Source organism: Cimex lectularius, unplaced genomic scaffold (assembly GCF_000648675.2).
Source record: "Cimex lectularius strain Harlan isolate CLEC.00 unplaced genomic scaffold, Clec_2.1 scaffold57, whole genome shotgun sequence".
In the NCBI taxonomy this organism is placed as follows: Eukaryota; Metazoa; Arthropoda; class Insecta; order Hemiptera; family Cimicidae; genus Cimex; species Cimex lectularius.
In genome coordinates, this window is record NW_019392642.1 from 1699407 (window position 1) to 1717990 (window position 18584).

Consider the following 18584-nt stretch of genomic DNA (forward strand, 5'->3'; position numbering starts at 1 on the left):
CATTGTTACCACACGAGGAAAAGTGAAATTGGTACTGTGGTTTCTAATTTCTAGCTATGTAGAAAGTGATTTTTTAAAAATTCTGCATACCCTTGGTATACAACTTCCTCCTTTATGTGAAAAGAAGGAGTAGATATACAAACCCCCAAGTTGAATACCCGTCGGACATGACTTACTTTTTTCCTCTTTACTTTGAATGCTTCTTCCATCGTTTTTTAAACCCCAATGTACAATGCCGACCGATGAACCACTCACTATTCCATAGTCATTCTCATTCCTAAAGCTCACAAACCTCCTGTTGTGATGAATAACCTCCGGATATGTCTATTTTCCTACCGACCTAACAGCCCTCTTTCTGATGTCCGAAATCCTTGAAAGACTCTCCAAAACTACATTACCCATTCTAGTTCAACGGAATCATTCATTCTCATCAATTCGGCTTCCATTTTCTTCTGTTTAAAGACCAAAGAGTCTTGGTTCTTGGATGTTCAGCTTTTGAAGGTTCTGGCACATAAACAATTTCTATCCACTACTTATCACGTTACCCTGGAAACCTAATTAACTGACCAAAGCTTAAGATTGAGATCTGGCAACGAAGATGAATACAAGCCGGTGTCCTTCAAGGGTGCATTCGTAGTCCAACCATACATACCATTTATGCTGATGACTTTTTTATACACCCCCTGTATGCCTCATTAAAACCTATGCAGATGACACCACAATTCTGTATTGCAAACCAATCCTATCCACCCTAACTCCAACATCAGGAACACCTTTAGTCTATCAAACCTGGTGCCAAAAGTGAAGGAAAATACTGAATGAGGATAAATGTGACAAATGAAAATGTGAATGACAAATGACATTGATAACAGTCTTGGCTCCACTGTTGAAACTACAGAAAGATGCTACCGACTTCTGCTCAAAAAGGCAGACAGATGTGGAATACCTACATAAGACTTAAAAGACAACGTAACGGAAGACTTGGACAACTACCAAGACTTTTAAAACTGAAATCTCTTTAGTCGGTCAAAACTCAACTAACTTTTGTATAAGACACTGTTGCCACCTTTCTTGCCATCACAGAGGGAAACCTTGAGCCACCTTGACACCCACTATTGAACACATCCAATACTTCCAATCAAAGGTCCTCAGATTGTCCTCCATATTACGGCAATATCCACAATGACCTTAACATGCCTTTTGTCTCGGCGTAGTGTCATTGAAATGACTTGCAGAATAAACAAATACGCCCATATTTGTAATATAAATTTTTATATGCACAGGATAATAATTAAGTAGTTTTATTCCGAGATTACCGTACTTTATTGTGGAAAGTTTTTTTACTTAAAGTTTCTGTACAGAAATTGGGGTTCCTAAACAAGGACAATTTCCTAAACAACAACATTTGGGCTATGTCGGTCTTCAAGAAAATTTGAAATCGCCTGTAAAAAAATTAAATATGTCAATCTGTAGATATTTTTAAGATAGTTCTGCCCTGATGATGACCTGAATATAGGTCGAAAGCTGGGCAGTAACAACTAAGTTAGCATTTTTTCTTCTAGACCATACCTTGATCCAGAGTGGCCGAGAGTTATAAAATCTCTATATGCTCTAAATTTGAAGAAGAAATTTGGAAAAATTAAAGTATTGTGATAAATATTTTGGTTCACCGGTAATAAATATTATGACCATAATTAGCTAGAATAATTTTTTCTTTAATAAAACTAGGTTTATAAAACGTATTATCTTATAGAGGAATAAAAATATTTTTCAATCTCTACCAACGAATTTTACGTCTTGTTTCATTAAAAGACGTTTTATTGAGTTGTTCTGAGTTGTATCATAGAATGAATTTCTGTAAATTGTCGGTATTGTCTCAAGTAAATATAAAGAAAATCGTTACTTGCCGGGTTTCGGATTCTTCCACTGGCCCGGACAGATTCGCTTATATTGGACTCAACCTCTTAATTGGATGAACTTCCAATTTTGGTCGCCGTCGGTCTTCTCGACGGAGGTCGGCGTACCCTCGAAATGAAATGGGTAATAAGCCTGGGTTTAATATCACTTTAATAGGCAACAGCAGCACCTCCTCTTAACGTCCTCCCTCCGCACTCTTATTTCGTTTAACTTAATAAAGTAGGTACATTCCCGTTTTCCATTCGCGGCCTGCCATATAAAATCCAATTACCTCACTTTTTACGCATGATTGTACGTATACGGGCTTTTAGTAGAGAATGTACTCATTAACATAAGCCGGCTTCTTTAAAACATTCAATTTCTGGTTCAAAGCGGTAATTTACTCGTTTGGCGATAACAGTTTTCAATTCCGTTTTCAGTCGGGCGTGTATCGAATCAAATTCAATTCCCAGGTTTGGAGATTGGTAGAATTCATAGAACATTTAACCCCAACCTCAAATCTAATCATATCCGACGGCTTTACCTACTACATTTATAGAAAACCACTTTTACTACAGTTTCTATTATTGATAGAACCTTTAACATTTGGACGGACTTAAGGTTTCATGGAAAAAACCGCAATATTTTTATACCTACAACGTTTGTCAAATTAATCTCGTAGAGGTGAAATTTATAGCAGCATTAATTTCTAAGACATACTATGAACTTTATTGAATTTGGTGGGTTGGGATGAGCAGTTGGTGTCCAAGTGGATTGAAGTCACGATAGCTCAAGTGGGAGAACAGCGGCGTATTAACCGAAGATCGTGGGTTCGAATCACGGCCGTGGCACTGGCTTTTTTATCTCAACCAATACCGTAAATAAAGATTAATTAAATGAAAGAAGATATTTGGTCAATAGGACCACGAAATCTAATTGATTTATGGAATAAAGTTGTGAAAGGTTGTTGATACTGAAAACTGAAATGTCTGGAATAAATCTATTACGTTTCGTGGCCCGATTGACCAAATTAATTATTTTCAATTAATTAATATTTTTGCCATTTTTCAAAAGGTGGGGTTGAGAAGGGAGTTTGTGTCCGAGTGGATCGAAGTCACGATATCTCAAGTGGTAGAGCAGCGGCGTATTTAGCCCAAGGTCGTGGGTTCGAATCCCGCTCGTGACATTGCCTCTTTTATTTCAACCAAAGCATTAATTAAATATTAATTAATGGAAAAGGATTTATTTGTTCAATCGGACCACGAAACCTAATAAATGTAATAAGCAAAGTATACTTCACCAAAGCCCTTCGTGGCCATTTCATTTATCGCCGAGATTCAAATAGATTGCACGACGTTTGAAAAATAGCAAAAAGGAGGGAAAATTCGAAAGGTGGGTATGTGAAGAGAATTTGGTGTCCTAGTGGATCCAAGTCACGATAGCTCAAGTGGTAGAGCAGCGGCGTATTTAGCCGAAAGTCGTGTGTTCGAATCCCGCCCGTAACACTGACTTTTTTGTCTGGAATAAAATTGAGTATCAGACTTTAGACAAAAGAATGTCTCTAAGAGTCCGTTTTGACATGTACGATAACCTCTTGCAGTATTGACATATTTTCTAAGGATACCATGTTTAACGCGTAAAATTTGCATATCTCTTCTATACTTTCAGGCTTTTTGATCCCTATGTATGTAAATCATTTCATTTAATTACCCTTCTACCAACATATTTAACCCGGACAAAATTGTCACCTGTGTTGTGGCCATGGTGGGACAACGCAACCACACTACTATCCTCATTCCTGGCGTCCGATTTGTGACCAGTTAATTTATTTTTAATTAGCTCTTTGATTTAGCCATATAAACACAAGAGTGGCAATTCATTTTATATATTTATTACATTACATTTAAGTACTTTTTCCTCTTGTTTTGAAAACTCGTTTTTATATAGACTGTGTTTATCCGCTTTCACACTTAAACCGTACATTCATTCATACTACTGTAGTACTTCTAAATAGTGGAGATAAGTTGTGAGAAATATTATTTTCATATATGATTTTTTTTAATAATTTATACTTATTAAATACATCATTATTAGTTTCAGTAATTAGGGCATTTTTCAGTCAAAATAATGATTTTTTTCAACCATTTTAATAATTGTTTCATTCAATATCAACGTATTTTATATTCGTCCGTTTCGGGATTTTATAGTCAAGAAAGAAAATAAAAATGACGTAGAAGTTGTGAAAACCTTTATTTAAATTTTGGAAAATATAATTACTTAAACAAAAAATAAAAAAGATTTGACAAATGATAACCGGTGACATCCCACTCTTTTGAGATTTTTTACATGAGCTGCAACTAAACTCGAAATACATCACTTGTTTTAGGGATTTCATAGGACAGAAAATAAATACGACCTAGTAGTTGCGAAAAACCTTCATTTAATTTTAAACACGATAACACATGTTTAAAAATTTATTCAATAATTACTTAGTATGTGCCAACTAAACTGCGCGTTATTAGATAGTTCGAGTATGGCCAAAAGCCAATTTAATAATCGTCTCATTAAATTTTATAATCACGTCGACAATATATTCGTCGTCCCATTCGGGATTTCATAACCAGGGGAGAAAATAAATACACGCTAGCAGCTGCAAAACATTTTTTTACGTGAACCGAATAGAAAACTCGAAAAGATCATTTGTTATTAAAGTTAGTCGTTTCAAAAACATTATTAATTCAGTAAAAACTTTTAATTAATTAAAAATGTTACCCTTTTGAGATTATTTACGTGAGCTTCGTAAACTCGAAATAGATAATTTTTTATTAAAAATCTTTTCAAAAACATATTAACTCAGTAAATAATTTTAAATAATTTATCATATATTTCTAGAATAGGATAACGCGTACGTTTAAATGTATTTAATATTTAATTAGATAACTAGTATGTGACAATTAAACGGCGCAAATATTAGATAATTCCTGTATGGCCGAAAGGCATTGCAGGTTTAGTCTATCTACAGCGCCGTGAAACCTCCAGTATTCCATATACAGGGTGTCCAAGCTAATGCGACAAACCCGTTTTTTTCTTCTGTGGGAAAAAAGTATGAATTAAGACTCCCTTTCATGTTTCATGTAGGTTGTTCATGTAAGGTCGATTTATTTTTTTTTCGACCTCGATTCGGCGTAAGTGGAATTCAAATTCTTAATTTTAAATGAGAACCCCTATTTTCACGTTTGTTTTTTAAACTAAATTTTTTGGCGAGAAAAATGAGCACTGAGTTACTAAAATCGTCCGAACCGGAGATATGATTTTTTGAAAGTAGCCGGAATGCTGTTCTAGTGGGTTAAGTCGAAACCACATTATTTTGCCTTCTTCTGCAAATATTTTACATATTTTATGTTAGTGTTTATGGCAGGGATTTTAAACCCATCACGAATCGTGAGGAACTGAAGAAAAGAGTTGTAAAGGCTTCTCATTCTCTTGACAGTGAAGGCATAGGCCGTGCTGTGTGTGATGAATGGTTGAGACAGGTATATTTCAACAGGGTGAACATTACGAACTGTTTTAATATTTTCATGAGGTTTTTTCTTCTTTTTTGTAAGAAATTGAAGTTTGAGTTTTAAGAAATTGAAATTTGAGGTTTGAGTAAATTTTTAACACAGATAAGAAAGGTCCCAAAAAGAGTCTTGAAAGGAAAAATAAACAGAGTTAGTTCTTAAATTATTTTTGATTGTCCATTTAACCTTTTTATTTCCAGATAACAATAGAAATGATTAATTGTTAACTCCGCTGTGGATGGACCTAACCCCGGTTGAGAAAGGAAATCGGATTTAAACTGCAATCAAGGTATTTCGGTGAATGAGTTTTGGGTAAGATCAAGTATTGGTCGAGGAGAAAAATCGATACAAAAAACGAAATTTATGTGATTTGGTAGGAAATTTAATTTAGTAAGCTTTCAGACTTTTCTCTTTACTTCGGCTGATTTTCCTCTCCTCGTCAAAATATTTGGTGAAGAAGGCTAAATAAAGTGGTTTTGACCTAACTCACTAGAATAGAATTTCGGCTATTTTCAAAAAATCATATCTCCGGTTCTATTGGACCTATTTTAATAACTCACTGTTCATTTTTCTCAGCAACAAATTTAGTTTCAGAGAAAAATGGGGGTTCTCATTTAAAATTAAGAATTTGAATTGGACTTATGTCGAATCAACGTCGAAATTGAATATGTAGAATTGAATTTTTTTTTCCTATTTGGAACCCTAAAGAAAAAAAAATGGAACGTGCCCATTAGCTTGGACATTTGTATAGCATAAATGAGTTAGATGTTACGAAAACATTTATTTAAATAAAAAAAAGTAAAAATATTTAATCAAAAAGTAAAAGAAGTTAACAATCGTATCAGATATTTTAATATGCGTCCGTTTTGAGATTTTATAGTCAGGAAAGAAAATAAAAACGATGTAGAAGTTGCAAAAAAGTTTATTTAAATTTAAAAAAAGTAAAACTATTTAATCAAAAAATAAAAAGATTTGAAAAATGATGACAATTGACAGCTAACCTTTGGGATTATTTACGGGAGCTTCGTACTAAACTCGAAATACATGATTTTTTATTAAAATTAGTTTTTTCAAAAAGATTATTAACTCAGAAAATACTTTTGATTAATTTATCATATATTTTTATAATACGATAACGCACAATGTTTGTAAATCCTAGGCCATGAAGATGATCTCAATAAAGATCGAAACGTTGGCACGATAAAGAAATTTTTTCTGAAACCTACATCACACCAGACCGCATCTCACGATTTCTGAATAATTATCGATTAACGGTCACTAATCACCACACATTTCTACACGAGATAAAAAATGTATTTTGCATTGTATAAATTCATTTTTCCACATCCTAAATGTATTTGTTAAATGTAAACAATGTTTGTAAATCCCAGACCCTGAAGATGATCTCAATAAAGATCGAAACGTTGGCACGATAAAGAAAATGTTTTTCTGAAACCTAGATCACACCAGACCGCATCTCACGATTTCTGAATAATTATCGATTAACGGTCACTAATCACTACAAATTTATATAATGTTTAATTATTATGTGACAATTAAATGGCGCAAGTATTAGATAATTCCCGTATGGCTGAACGTTATTCAAGATTAATTGTACCCACAGCGCCGTGAACCTTACAGCATTCCATATATAGCATAAATACGAGTCGCGAAATCATTTCTGTAAATTTAAAAAACGTAAAATTATTTAATAAAAAAAAAGATTTGAAAATGATAAGCGATAGCAGTTGTTGTTCCGTTGTATTTATTTACCAAAATACGATCACTAAAGTACCATAATTAAATATAATTGTATACTGAACTATCCACCAAATTATGCAGATTATTTATATTTTTTGTACTTTCTACTGTTTGCTATTACAATTTTAATTTGACAGTATTTTTGTGGAATTATTATTTTAATTTTCGGAGCCGAATTTCCATTTCAGAACATTTAACAGGTTTAAAACGTTCCCATTTTATTTTCCAAATGTTCCTTAATCGAGGTAGCCGACTACACTCAAGAAAGAAATTGGTGGTGGAAGTGCTGCTCAATGCATCATTAAACTTACCAACGAACTTACAACTTTTATTGGCATGACGCTCACGCTACTACGTACTAAGTTATCCGGAAAATCCGTTAATCGTGCTTTAATGAAAATGTTACACCCCATATCCCAAAGTGATCCTTTGATCCTTTTCCTATCAGAGCGCCGACAAACTCAGGTGTACCATAAATTATGCATACACAACGATTAAAAGTTTCAGTACTCGTATTACAAACAATTTATCTTTATTAAAATTTAAAACGAAAATCTTTTCATTATTTACCTAAACGTAACCAACCCATTCTGTAGGTTTGATATAATTTGTCTGATGATGTCAATTATTTAAGCTCTTCAGTTGGTATGATCGTAATTTCCTTTAACCCATTACAAGTAACCAACAACCGTGAACCAACGGAACAATGTAAACTGTAATATGAGCTTGGGATATAGAGTATCAGCCTCGAATAATTTTCCTTGCAGAACGTGCACCAAGGCTTCACTGTGACAACTAATAACTTTGGAAGTTTCGATGCATATTAAATCACAATGTTAGCGTCAATGCCAATACCGTGGTAAGAAAGCATTAAAAAAATTAGCGGTTTAATTCCAAAAGTTTGTTATAGGTTAAGTGTTGTAATTTTTTTTTTTGGGACATAACAATTTTTCCGACGACAGTAAATCTAGCGGGAAAAAAAAATTCTATGCCTAAACCACGTAACTGGCGAGTCCATCGGTTACAGCGGGTGGGTTAAAATCAATTTATAAATAACATGCGACGTGAACGATAGTTATATATTTCTCCACAGAGTGAAAAATCACAAGTTCTCCGTGGTTGAAATATTTTATTCAATTTTGTCTATTACATGAATGTTTCGGGCCTACGGCCCATCATCAGGGCCTAAACATGGAAAACCCCTTGGTACAATTGCCAACCGAAGATACACATATAAGTAATTAACTTTTTTTAAAAATAAATATGCCTGGACTATGCCATACATACATATTTCAACCCCATTTTGAGAGGGATGTGGTCCAAATGATTTTAAAACTGTAATAATAACTAATTTTATTTTACCCGGGTAAGGGCGGATAGCGGCAAAGGGTATATATAAAAAGTATCTCATTATCATGTGTTGTACCCATGAGAGTACTAAAATAAAAATGTTATTATTACAATTTTAAAACCATTTTGACGACATCTCCCTTAAAATGGGGTGGAAATATACATGTATTTATGGCAGTGATTCTCAACCACTGTGCCGCGGCCAGTAAAAGTGCCACGAAATTTTAGAAATGTTTATAGTAAAAATTATAATGCTTTTTTTATTACGAGAAAAGTGTAAATTAAAGAGAAGTACTTATATGTGTATGGATATGTTAACATTTTAAAAATTTAAAATAGTTTTATCTNGAATCGGACCATGGACAATATGAACTTTTTTGTTCATTTTAGGGTGAAGAATCTACTGGAGAAGTTTGTAGCACGAGTAGCAATTCACCCTGTATATATACTGCGACTCACAGATTCGTTCACAGCTGAATGCAAATAGGGTTATATCATTATTTACTTTACAAAACAATTGTAGACATCAAATAAACGTAGTTTTTTTAATAATTTTATTTATCATAAAACAAAAAACACCCAAAAAATTAAATTGTTCCTTTATCATGATTATTATAATAATATAAAAGAAATTATCGTTTGCGAACGATAATATGATTGTGTCATAGAAAGTCCTTTAATATTTTGTATGTCCTCCTTTGGTTTTCAAAACTGTATCAGTCCTTCTGAGCATACTTCTCACGAGATTTCTGTACTGTTCTGGATCAATTAGGTCCCATTCAACTTGTGTTTTTTCCCAAAGTTGATCGAAGTTTGAAGCGTCTCCTGCAGAATCGGCTAAAGATTTTTTATTTTTCCCCACAAATGCTCAATTGGATTAAGGTTAGGTGACTGTGAGGGCCATTCCATGAAAATAAAACCACGATCAGCAGGCCACTCTTTGGTTTCTTAACTTTTCCACTCTTAATCCGGCCTCACGTAAACACCTCCGTTTGTTTCAGCACTGACATCCATATTATCATTATCACGCGGCCTACGCTGAATTTGGACAACATCGTCAACCTGTCCTGATCGTACAGAGCGTAGATACAACACCTACCTCTTGGCTTCGGAAAATTTTGTTTTATGACCACTCCTCTTCTTTTTAAAACAATATCGTAAATTCCGGAAGATCTTTTAAGTTTTGTCATTACCCCAATAATAACAATTTATATTTTTTTGAAATTTCACGATAAGGAAGTCCTTCTTGTAAAGATTTTATTATTTGATCTTTCAAAAATATTGAAAATGGCTTCATACTGTAATTAAACAGAATAGATCATAACCATTAAGGAAAGGAAATATTTTCAATATGAAAGAAAAAGGACTAAATTGATGATACCCGATAACAAATTTGAGACGAATTATTGAATGGTTTTTGCAAAATTTGCAATGAAGTAACCCGAGTTTGTTTACCAACAGTTCAACGAACTCAATCCTTTTACTGTTGTCTTGATTAAAAAATACGGGATTTGCAAAGTAGAGATAATAGAAAAATGTTTACTGAAGTGAACAGATCTGTGAGTCGCTGAGTATATATATATATATATATATATATATATATATATAAATTATTAATTGTTGGAAGGTAAAATATGGTGTGCTAAACTTGCTTTCTTATCAGACATTTTTGTTATTATTAATAACATAAATTCAAGTATGCAAGGGCCGAAAGTAAATATATTAAACTCAACAAATACACATTAATAATTTTATGGAAGAATAATGCTCAGGAAGGCAATTTGGAAAAGTTTGAGTCAGTCCCAAAAGATTTTAACCAAAACTATTCATAAAATTGTTATTGACCATTTGACAACACTAGAAGAGAGAATTTTTCCCAAATTTAGATGTAAAAAAATTGATTGGGTTTGTAATCGATTTATGATAACGAATAATTCTATATTTGAATGAAGAGGAAGAACTAATTTCGCTTTCTAATAATCGAAATTTAATTTTAAAATATTCTAAAGAATCAATTAATTCATTTTGGATTAACATTAGATGCGATTATCCCATGATAGCCGAAAAAGTTTTAAAAATGTTATTACAGTTTTCTACATCCGATTTGTGGGAATTAGGGTTTTCAGTATTAACCAACATAAAACCGAAAAAACGATCAAGTCTGTTAAATGTAGAAGACGATATGAGAGTTGCATTGTCATTTTTACTACTAAAATAAATGAAATTATCAAAAAACATCAAGCTCAAATTTCTCATTAAAAGTATTCTTATTATTGGGTTGTCCGGAAAATAATGCAGGATTTTGGTATTAAACAAAAAAAAGAAACTAGTTACTTTAAAGCAATGTTCTTTAATCAAAATAATTTCCCATACTCTCAATGCATTTCTCCCAACGTGTTGGTAACTTATTAATTCCGTCTGAGTAGAATTCAGAATTTTTAGAATTGATAAAGTCAATAAATGCATTTTCCAGTNAATGAGTAATCCTGTAAACGTAAACAGAATATTTTATATAGATTTTTTTTAATGAAAACTTAAAATCCTGCATTATTTTCCGGACAACCCGATATTAAGTTGTAATTAATCCCTTAATAAACGTACTGTTCTTTTTATTATACATATTATTTTATTTTACATTGAACATTAGTTTAATGAACTATTTTACACAGTGTATTATAAGTAAATAAACAAGTTTTAAACATGTTTTTCTTTGTGTGTCGCCAAATTTTGAAATCGTTAAAATTGTGCCGCGACAAAAAATAAGTTGAGAATCACTGATTGATGGCATAGTCCAGGTATAATTATTTTTAAAACAAATGTAAATTACTTAAATTCACTAATTTCGTAGTCCACTTGACCAATTAATATATTACAATTAATTAAGGTTTTTTAGTTGAGATAAAAAAGTAAATGGCACGAGCGGTTCGAACCCACGATCTTCGGCTAGATACGCCGCTGCTCTCCCACTTGAGCAATCATGACCTCGACTGTCCGAGTGGATCGAGGTCACGATAGCTCAAGTAGTAGAGCCGAAGATCGTGGGTTCGAATCCCGCTCGAGCCATTGACTTTTTTTATCTCAACAAAAAACCTTAATTAATTTTAATTGTAAATTACTTGTGTATAAATCTTCGGATGGCAATTGTACCATGAGGTTTTCCATGTTTAGGTGCTGATGGGGGCCGAAGTCCCGAACGTCCATGTAATAGACAAAATTGAATAAAAGATTTCAACCACGGAGAACTATGGATTTTTCAACCTTTGGGTAAGAATTGCTACAAACCGTGTTTTTAAGAAAAAGATGATAGTTATATTGCTAAAATTGGTAAAATATTATCTATTAAAAACTAATGAAAATCCAAATAAACTTTTTAAATACAAAACATTATTGATCGGTTCTTAGTTCATGGTAGTGCTTGATTTGGTAGGGATTTTTCTCTTTCTCCCCCAATTGAGCTGTTCACTAACGTACACATTTATGTATTTGTACAGCAGAGAAATACGAGAAACCAGATATTATAGGAGGTTTTCTGCATCGAACCTAATTTAGAAATTCATTTATTGATTCGAATAATTTTGTGCTTGATTTTTGATAATGCAAATTCATGTTTTCATATTTTTGGTTTTTGCCTATCTAGTATATAAAGTACTCTATTTAGCTGTAGATGACAACTAAATCTCCTAGCAATGACGTTTTTATATACCTTTCTGTTAGTAGTTAATTGCAAATTACACCATTGAGTCACTAAAAAATAAATCATAAAAAAACCGTCAAATTAATTCAAAAATAATGTTCAATAGGATGACAGGAGTACGTCGGTGCCTTTCACCTTGAGGCGGTAGGAAGGGTGAGTACGTGATTACAGGATCCCACTTGCCGAGGGTTCTGGATCGTATAGAGCACTCACAGACCTTTAAACAACCCGTTGGCTAACAAAGAAAACAGAAAGGAGAAAACTTAAAAGGGGACGTGATGCATCGGAGCCTTATTTCTTTCATTCCTGAGACTTTCTGATTGGAATCTCCTCCACTTGTCAGTAATTGGGGGCAAAAATGACTCTCTGTCACTGATTTACTTCACCAAAAGAATATATGAAAAGACAGTTGTCACATTAAAAAAATTATTGTTAAATAAACTTGCAATAAAAAAATAGTTATTCTGTATTTTAACGGTCCCCGGGTAAACAAACCAAACCCAAAAAATTATTCCTTGACTCCGCACCATCATAAATCGGGAAAATAAAAAAAAAATTTCAATATTAAATTATAAATAATTTATTGTTGAAAAAAGACCATTTGTTATTACAATTGGTCATTTCAAAAAGAATTAAAACTAAGTAAATACATTTATTTAATTATAAATTTATAATATATTTATATAATACGTTAACGCATATATTTATATTTATTTAATATTTAATTAATGTGACAATTAAACGGCGCAAATATTAGATAATTCGTGTGTGGCTGAAAGCTATTGCAGGTTTATTGTATCTCCAGCAAAAAAGTTTGGTTTATTTTCCCGATTTATGATGGTGCAGAGTCAAGGAATAATTTTTTGGTTCGGATTTGTCTACGCAAACCAATGAATTTTTGATTACTTATTCTCCTTATTCGGATAGATTTATAGCTATGTACGTTTTTTAGATGAAAGTGTGAAACTCCGCAACCTCTTCAACATCAGGATAAATTCCAACTGGATTATGCCATTGTTCATAACTAGAAATGCTTGATGTAATGAAATTTCATCAATTTTTGTAAAAAAAATCCCAAAAGAGAAAGCTGTTATTATTATTTTCAAACCGTTTTTTAATAAATAATTTCAATTTTTTTAAGTTTTAATAAAGGTTTTTTCAACTACTAGCTCGTGTATATTTTCGATCCTTCTTGGAAATCACGAAAAGGACGAATATTACATTAATTGGTGTGATCATTAAATCGATTGAGACGATTATTAAATTGGTTGAAAAAATTATTAATTTGACTGAAAAATGCTAGATTTATATGGAATAAGAGAAGTTCCACGGCGCTGTCGGTCCATTAAACCTGCATTGGTTTCGCCCATATAATAACTATCTAAATTATGTGCCGTTTAATTCTCGCATACTAATTAAATATTAAATAAATTTAAATATATGCGATATCGTATTATAAAAATGTATGATAAATATTTAGTAAAATATAAGTATTTAATGAGTTAATAATCTTTTTGATTTGACCAATCTGAATAACAAATGATATTTTTATTATTTAATTATTAAATAAATTTAAATATATATCTTATCGTATTATAAATATACGTAATAAATTTGTAATTAATCAAAATTTTTTATTGAGGTTATAATCTTTTTGAAACGTCCAATTTTGATAACAAGTTATCTTCTTCGAGTTTTGTATTCAGCTCACGTAAAAATTGCAAAAGTGTAGAATCTTACCGGTTATCATTTTTCAAATCTTTTTATTAAATAGTTTTAGGTTTTTAAAATTAAAAAAAAAATTGTTGCAAAAACATTTATTTTCTCCCCTAGTTATGAAATTTCGAAAGGGACGATTCTTATATTAGTTGACTTGATTATTAAATTGGTTGAAAAAATTATTAATTTGACTGATAATGCTATATTTAAATAAAATACTTAAAGTTTCACGGCGCTGTGGATATACTAAACCTGCAATGGATTTCGGCCATACACGAACTATCGAACAGATGCGCCGTTTAATTTTCGCATATTAATTATTGTTAAATAAATTTAAATATATGCGTTATCGTATTATAAAAATATATGATAAATATTTAGTAAAATAAAAGTATTTAATGAGTTAATAATCTTTTTGATTTGACCAATTTTAATAACAAATGATCTTTTTCGAGGCATGTATACAGTTCACTCATGTAAAAAATCGTAAGAGTAGTGTGAGATGTTAGCGGTTATCATTTTTCAAATCTTTGCATTTTTTTATTAAATAATTTCGTTATTTTTAATATAAATACAGGTTTTTGCAAATATTAGTTTGTATTTATTTTCTCATACTAATTAATTATTAAATAAATCTAAATATATGCGTATCGTATTATAAAAATGTATTGTAATTTTATAATTAATTAAAAGTATGTACGTTTACGAGTTTTAGTTATTTTTGAAATGACCAATTTTAATAACAAATGACCTTTTTCTAAGTTTGTACAAAGCTCATATTATAAAAAATCGCAAATGAGTGAGAGCTGTTACCGATTATCATTTTTTCATAACGAGAACAGGCGAGATAAGCCTGGAAACAGTGCATATCTCATTACCTGAAAATCTAAGCGGATTATTCTATTTCAAGATAGTAACGGCCGGCCGTATTACTGAAGAGCTGACGTTTTCACCATGGGTACCAAATCGATGTAATGGCTGAATTTTGATCCGGAGAATATCGTCAAAGATTTACAATAGCCAGGAGGTGGCGAACGGGGCTCTACCGCTGATCTTCTCGGTGCAGCATGGGACTTATGTTTCTTTCATCTGTATTTGTGCGGAAAAAAGCGAACGTATTCACCATTTATTCCGCATCAACGCTCCCTCCTTTCAACATATCTCGCGGAATGTTTCGTAGGGAAGAAAAGACGGGATATTTTTTTCAGAGGCAATATTTTTTACAGTTTGGCAGGAAAAATGTAATCAAAAACACATTTTTTAATTTAAAAAACACATAGTTATTTTGCATAGACTCTATGAAGTTTTTCAAACCAACAAAACAATAACTAACATGCATATTGGGTAATCATATAAAAAAGGAAATATATTAAAAAATTTCAATATTTTTTCGTATTGTTTTAGTTTCTGAGGGAGCTTACCACCTAAACTGTATTTATTTTTATAAAATGCTCACATCAGAAGGCTATGAAATAAATTAAAAAATCAGGGATTTGAACAATAAAAAAATGTTTTTTAATATGGAAGTTCAATCCTAAAATGTGAATTTTAATTTTTACATACATTACTATGTACTCCTTTAATAACACTTTGTTTTATTTTACTTCTATATTTCTTACAATTTCATTTATATATTTTTTTTAAAATGTGATATAGGTATATTTTTTGTTTAATATTGTAGTGATAAAGTAATTTATTTCTTTTTATATACATGCATTTTCAGGATTTTGATAATGTGATGAACTAAAATATATTTTAAATTGCAAAATGGTATTTTTTTAAGCAAATGCTGTGATCCCCCGTTGTCAATAAAGTGTAAACTACTTAAACAGGCACTTTACAAAAGAAATTACTTTTTAGTAAATACTATGTTTATCTCGTCTTAAATCCGGATGTGCAATTTTAATTTTCCCTTCGTTTATCCCACCGTTGGAAAAATGCCAGATATTTATTTAAGCCTCATGTAAGTATTAACAACATAAAAGCATAACATATATTTAAGTTATTTCTTAAGGTTTCTGTTTAGAATTGAGAATGGCTTTATGATTTTACAATTAAAATTATTAGCAATCAAAAAACAAAAATTCACGAAGATAGAAATATAAATAAATAATATATTACATGAATATGATATATACAGGGGTTGCAGGGATAAATGTATTGAAATTTTTGTGATTTTAATGTAAAATTAATTTTTTTATATAAAACTTAAATTTTTAACGTTAGCATCATTAAAATACAATTCTTACTTTTATTTTGCAAACTACATTAAATTTTCTACATGATAACATTTCGGCCTTCCGATTAAACAGGAGGCGCTCAAAGAATAGAAAATGGCAAAACCCATGTCTTTTTTTAAATACTCAATTGTGACTCGTGCAATGACTTTTTCACCAAAATTTTAGTTGATTTTACCAAAGTTGCCGTACTATATAAGCATTCCAATGACATACAAACTTTTATATTTTTTGGAAATTTTTTTAGTGAAATCCTTTTTGAAAAGTTGAAAACGGTTATCGAACCCAAGGAGAGCAGCAACTCATAAACATCGTACAAGTCATATTTTTAATTAAAACATTAGTTAGTTGGCAGCAAAAATCAGATACATTTTTGCCATCAAGTGTACATAATTACAGATCAATTACAATGAAAAATAAACTTAATTAAATTAGATATTTTTTGTAAATTAACTGATGTGATTTTTGAAATGTTTTCTTGCGGGAACAAAGTGCAACCGACTTGACTGCATGGAAGACTCTTTCTTTTCTTTTCTTCCTGCCATTGCACGTGATTTTAATTTTCTCTATGAGTTGTTCCCTCGTTTCCATGGGTGTGCTGTACTCTACACTTTTCAGAGTTCAGTAAAAACTAAAAATGTACAAAATTAGGGTTGCCAAATCTAAGCTTCTCACAAAAAGCTGAGCCATCCAAACAAGAATTTATCAAATTTTTGCTACCAACTAATAAACGTTTTTAAAGTCATTGCAGCCACAATTTAGCTAGTATGGAAAAAAAGATTGATCATTTGTTATTCTTTAACGGCTTCTGTGTATTCGGAAGCGCGAATTTTTTAACGGAAATGATGTCTGTGACAATTTAATATAATTTACGAAATAAAGGTCGGATTTGTATTTTAATGAAGCCAACGTTAACAAATTACAATTTTATGACAAAAGTTCTGATATTACACTAAAATAACAAAAATGTTAATACTTTAGGAAAGTGTAAAGATAGAAACCTCGTTCTGAGGGCACTGAACTACGTTTTTTTGTGAATTCACCATGACAGTATTGACATTTAACTCTTTAACACCCTGTATTCAGAGGTGGTTCCGTTTTCGACCCAGGAAAACAATTCATTATCTGCTTAATTGAACTCTGGTACAATTTTCTCAACTAATTGTTTTTGTAGAAAGAAGTCAATTCCAATTTTGTTAAGCAAAAGAGACAATAAATTACTTCCGTCAAATATTCATTATTTAAACAAATAAATAAAATCATAAAATCCATTAATGAACACTAAAAACGTATTAATAACTTAACTAAATCTTACAAAATATTAAAGTTGGGAAAATGTGTTCGAACAGGTTCGCTTCCATTTTGTCGATTATGCTGGAGTCGGTTTATGTTTTGAAATGCGTTGGGATTAGTATAAAATTTGATTCGCCCCGGCCGAAGGACGAGGTGGGAGGTATTGCGAACGAGGTGGCCACTCGAAGGATGTCCCATGGGTTTCAACAACTTTCCCTACAAACATGGTTCTCATGTAATTTGATGATGAACTGTAATTATGTGCTGGACAACAATCGTGTAGAAAATAAACTTTTTGAATATATTCCGGAACATCAAATCTTCTTGCGGATTATATTTTTCTCAGCAGTAGACGATATGGTCTATCGTTTTGATTCAATGTTTGTCAACCGATTTTATTATTAAAAAACAAAACGTTATATGTAAAAAAAAGGAGAAAATAAATATTATTCTAGAGCTAAAACCTTTCTTCACTATCAAAACTGCATAATAGTGCCGTATCTAGACTGTTGCTTAAAAGAAATAATAGGATAATTGGAGAGATTGCTAAATTTAATTACAAAATATATACATTTTAAGCATATACTAAAAATGCAGTGTATAAAATTAAAAGAGATAATTATGTTTAATAATACATATTATTTAATAGGAATTAGGGCAACTGGAACTGGTAACTGGAAATGCTCGACTCGGCGACTTTAAGGCTGAAGGGTATTCCCTATCTTTGAAGACCTCTGTCATAAAAGTGTATATTTATTATTCTATTAGAAATCTTTCGAAAATTTAGAAAATTTGAAAGTATTCTGTTAGAAATAGTTAAGCGTCTATTAGTACTCTTTATCCTGGAGAGTTACATCAAAACCTTTTGACTCATAGCATACAATCCACAAAGAAAGGTTTCCCTCATAATCCGACGTACATCGCAGCGTTTACAAAACTAGTAAAAACACACCCAAAACAGCTGATTCTCCTTTTTCTCTCCGACCTGCTGCTCGGACTGATACAGGATTATGGCCCACGACAAGAATCTTGTAAGGAAATCGGCAATTTTTTGGAAGGTAGCAATCCACGACA

General features: G+C 31.6%; 1 long non-coding RNA gene across 1 annotated transcript in view; it reads left to right on the top strand.

Moving 5' to 3' along the window:
* LOC106662026 overlaps window positions 1–18584 on the top strand; it is a 305248-nt gene that overhangs the window by 35641 nt on the left and 251023 nt on the right. The window lies entirely within an intron of this gene.